Raw genomic sequence first — 4999 nt, 5'->3', positions numbered from 1 at the left:
GTGGGTGTGCCAGGATTTGCTATTCGTGCCCACCTCAACATTAATGCTATTTCTTCAGCTATGTCAGCAATTAACCATTTTAGCTATGAAGCATTTAGCCAAAGAAAGCGCTTGCTTACGCACATATATTATGCAAAATCATTTAGCCTTAGATTATTTGTTAGCAAAAGAAGGAGGTGTATGTGGGAAATTTAATCTTTCAAATTGTTGTATTGAAATTGATGACAGTGGTAATGTTGTTAGGGAAATCGCTGATAGAATGGTAAAAATTGCTCACGTTCCTGTCCAAACTTGGAACAGCTTTGATTTTCATGAAATGTTTGGTTCTTGGTTCCCCAAACTTCCTGGACTCCAAGCTATTGTAGCTTTAATTGAACTGATTGCTTTAGGCTGTATTGTAATACCCTGTGTTTTACCCATCTTTGTAAAAATCATGTCAAAAAGTTTATCTTTGTTAGCGGAAAAACGTGCAACAGCTCAAGTAATGGCTCTATGACAACGCTCTGATCCAGTACGATATCATCTTTTAACTATGGAAGCTGACCATGATGACATCAACAAAGGAGACAGACTGTCCCATCCTGAGTTATCAACTGCAGGAAAATTTACTACATTTAAAGCCAACCCATTTATCGAACTGACCAATGAATCAGAAGATAAAGATGACTTGACAAACTTTAGTCTGCATAGTACCAGCATGTATGAAATGCAACAAAAAAAACTTTTGGGTTTAAGCTTAAAAAACAAAAAAGGAGGAGATGTTGGAATATAGCATAAGTCACTCCATCTTGTAACCTTCAATATGCTTAATTCTACACTTCTTCATGCCTACGTGTTAGGCTGCAATCTGCAGCTGCAAACACGTAAGGACAGAGAACTAAGAAGCAAGTCAACAAAGCTGTCTACACAAGCTATAATATTATCACTTCCTGATAAGACCTTCCAGTGTGAACCACAATGGCAACTTTTCCTTGAACTGTTAGTTGTATAAGCCATGTAANCCCCGGCTCACCCCCCTGCTTGTCGCTTCTGCCTGCAATTTGCTTTGATGATTGCTAATAAAAGAGGTCCCCAGAGACTATTCTGGGCTGATCTCATCCCGAGGAAACCTGGTATGGTGTCTTCATATGACAACTCATGAATCAGCCCCCGGACGAGGTCTGAAACCAAGCCGGGAGACTCAGGTCCCGGTTTTCTACAGAATACATCTAAAATAAATACTGCACATCATTTTTTAATTTGGAAGGAAAGGATTGCTTTTGAAGGAAACTGAAGACTCAGTGTGCAACATCAAAAGTTATACAAAATGCGATCTACAGTATTAAATATCTGAATAATAAAACCAAGTTGCAGCTCTCAAAACTGGAGAGTGCTGCCAAGTTTACAAGAGGGACACAGAGATCTCTATCCTTGAAAATTGCTGTAGGTCACTTTCTGCCAAATTTTGGGCTCTTGTTTTTTTGCTCACTGCTAGTGTTAAAATCTCATGCCTGGAAAGTTTTTGCCTACCACATTTTGCATCAATTGGTGCAATATCCTTGTTGTGATTACAGTATAGGTACATAAATTCACAAAGGTAACTCTCAACTACTTATCAATATCCATGACTCAAAATCTATCCCCATTGGTGGGGAAAATGTACAGTATACGCTAGTCAAAATAAGTGGATGTGCATGAAACTCACTGTCAGGCAAAAAGTCTGGAACAAGAGCCAAATTTTGATACTGTTTGGGTAACGTATAAGTACTGTATCCTCTATCCCAGTGGTGGCGAACCTATGGCACGGGTGCCAGAGGCGGCACTCAGAACCCTCTCTGTGAGCATGATGCGCCGTCGCCCCAGTCCTAGGCCTTCAGCTGGGTTTTATAAAACCTTTTCGCTTTAGGCCTCCGCCGCCATGTGCCCCCCCCCCCAAAAAAGGTTCAATCAGTCAATTTCAATCAGTTTCAATTTCAATTTCAATCAGTCAACTTCTTGCAGGAAAAAAAAAGATCTTGCAAAGTTGGAATTGATTGATTGAACTTTTTAGTCCCACCCAGTCTGCCGTTACCACTGCAGCCACGCCCACCCAATGGGCCACGCCCACCCAATGGGCCACACCCACCCGGCACTCGACGATGCATAAGTGGGTTTTGGGTTGCAGTTTGGGCACTCAGTCTCTAAAAGGTTCGCCATCACTGCTCTATCCTTATCCCACTAACTTGGCATCTCCCTTGCGTTTAACTTCATCCCCTGAAGCATCTTGATCTAGACTAGAAAACAAGCAGCCTCATGTGCCTTACCAGAGGTTCACTGAGGACTACTCACAGAAGGAATATGGATTATAACTGGGAATTTTGCCAAGAGAAAGTGCTGTAATGCCGCATATGAGACCTTACGGAATTTGTCAAAAAAATATGTCTTACATATAATGCAAATTAGGACATTCATTTTGGTAAGTAGCATACATATGTTTATTCTGTCTGCCCCTTCAAAAAATGTCAGGGATTCTTTCACAACACCAAGATTTTTTTTAAAAAAGAGACTGTTACAATCTTTTCCCCAATGGGTAGAAAGAGTTTGGGGTTTGATAATGGGGCATACTAAATCAGGTCATTTTTCCCGGTTTGAAGATTTCTTGCCCGACTTACAACAAAGTCACCCTTCTGTAATAAAAGAACCTATTAATGCCCCTCTCTCAGAGGAAGCACCCATGCAAGTGTCCTTAATACTCATCTTGAACTAATGTATTTTCTTCCCAATTTATTTGCAGGCTTAATTTTGTTCCTTACATTTGCTGCAGGTATGTACTGTACAATTATCTGAAAAAAGAGCAAGGTTGCTCTCATCACTTGCAGGCAAACAGGAACTCATATCAACGTGTCATTCTCACTTATACCTTTCTTGGTACCAGCATTTTTTCAAGCTACATTCTAAAAAGTATTACAGTCCTAGATAAATCTCTTTAACACTACTGAATCTTTCCAGCATCTAAAGTGCTAATATAAATCACAGTGAACCTACTACAAAAGCATAAAAGAACAAAATATACAATATGAATATAAAAGACCTAGAAATAATAGAGGACCAACACTGTAGAGGTTTCTGAATGCTTAACATAGGAAGAATGGCACTATCAGAAATAATTTCTCAGCACAATCTACAAATATTGTGCAGAACATTAATAAAGCTTATCAGCATATTGAACAATTGAGCTCCTGGGAAAGTTTAAATCTCATTTAATTTGAAGGGATGAATTATGAGATGCTTCTAACTCAGGATGCACAAACAAATCAGCACATCAACAAAAAACTTTGTATGATTTTTTTTTCCCTTTAGAAAGTTACTGTACTATGATAAGTAAGGTTTCTGCTTCGAAGATCTGGCCTAGAATCAAAATGTATTTCTCATTCAGCAGCTCACATAAGTCCCAGCATATTTTGCTTGGTTATAAAGGAAAGCAGATCCAGGAAACATATGATAAAAACAAATTACATTCTTCCCTAGATTTCTGAGCAAGCTATTAACCACGATGCTATCTTTGCTCAGTTGGGAGAGATTCACAGATGTTCTACTCCCTCCTAAGGTCTAAGGAAGGCACCCTATTCGCAGTTCATGACTCCCAGGCAGGGTTGCCAATGCTGGGTTTTTAAATCCAGATCTGAGTTTTTCTATTCGGGTTTCTAGTTTGTTTTTTTTTACTTTAAAATGTAAGTTGCTCTATACAGTACCTACATTATATTGTACGTATTAAATAGGTAAAAATAATTTAGTTCAAAACTGATTGTGGAATTTTTAAAATCTGGGTCTTTTGTGTAGAACCTAGGTTTGGTTGAACGCGAAATCTTGATTTATTTTTTTTTCTTAAGAAAACCCAGCTGGCGACCGTGTCCCGAAGCTCCAGATTCTCCACCAAGATTTCCACCCCTCCCCGAAGACTCGAGTCAACCCGGAAGAGCCCGAGGCGTGTGCTGTTTATTTCCTAAACTGCAACCAACGAAGCCCCCCTCCTTCCTCGGCTCTTTTCCCTTTATACGCAAGAGCCAGACGCTCCCGTTATTCCTCCACTTACCTTCGTGACAAGGTAGGAGAAAAGAAAGCCAACCTTTTCCTTCTGTAGGAAGCCGCCGAAGAGAAACGGGGGGAGGGCTGCCAGTCCTTCTCAAGACACCCCTCCCCGGCTGCTTGCAGGAAAGAAAATCGTCGGAACCAGCTTAGCGCAGAGCGCCCCAAAAGCAGGGAACAGCTTCGGGAGATGTGGAGGGAAGAAGGCGGGGGCTCTTTCGGCGCACCCTTTTAAACGAGGAAACGGAGCCCCGCCCGGCCGCCCCTCACGCCTCACCTCACCTGTTGCAGTTTTTGCATACGCTGGCTTTGCCCAGCTGCCCCGGAGCTAGCAGGAAGCGGAGAAGCAAAGGAACTGACCCACCACGAGCGCATGCGCCGCGGGCAACGCGTGAGATTTATGATGCTGCCGTCTTTTCTTCTTGCGCGTCTTTCTGCATCCGCTCTTCTGATTCGCTATAGCGGGAAAGACGAAGTAGAAGAAGCTAGTTTCGTGCTTTCCTTAGTTTTCCTGATCCTTTTTTTAAAAGGCAAAGTAGGTCGTCATTACGACTAGTAAATCTGGGCTGCAATGTTGCGGACAGTGCCAGCTGGCCAAAAAAGATGAAGCTTTTGTTGTCTTGTTACAATACTGCCATCTAGCGGTTGCTTGGGGCTTTGCAGCCCAGATCTGGTAGCACTCCCAACTGAGAGCTTTCTAGAGGCTGCCAATTGCACATACCCATGCACCCTTTGCAATCTACATGACAACTTCTGCACACCACCACACATCCCTCATGTCCTCCTTAACTTCCGTAGCATCCTCTTGTGCACACTTGGTCAGGGAGTCCTTGAGAGCTCCATGTTGGGAAGGTGCATGAGAGTGCAAAGGGATACATGAGAGGGGCTACACAGGTTTGGAAGGGTGGATGGGAGTTCATGAGAGGAGCTGTTCAGGTCAAGGAGATTGCACAAG

At 42.2% G+C, this 4999-nt stretch overlaps 1 protein-coding gene across 1 annotated transcript in view; it reads right to left on the bottom strand.

The window, feature by feature from the left end:
* Window positions 1–4344, bottom strand: part of RCBTB1 (RCC1 and BTB domain containing protein 1) — a 28728-nt gene extending 24384 nt beyond the window's left edge. Inside the window, exons 1-2 of the mRNA XM_015812321.1 lie at window positions 4327–4344; window positions 4052–4160 (exon numbers count right to left, since the gene is read on the bottom strand). The gene's annotated coding sequence lies outside the window, so the exon portion shown is untranslated. The remainder of the gene's footprint in view (window positions 1–4051; window positions 4161–4326) is intronic.
* Window positions 4345–4999: the final 655 nt, after the last annotated feature.

The sequence above is a fragment of the Protobothrops mucrosquamatus genome, unplaced genomic scaffold (assembly GCF_001527695.2).
Source record: "Protobothrops mucrosquamatus isolate PMUCROS unplaced genomic scaffold, P.Mucros_1.0 scaffold78, whole genome shotgun sequence".
Taxonomy (NCBI): Eukaryota; Metazoa; Chordata; class Lepidosauria; order Squamata; family Viperidae; genus Protobothrops; species Protobothrops mucrosquamatus.
This window is presented reverse-complemented; position numbering and strand designations above follow the sequence as displayed.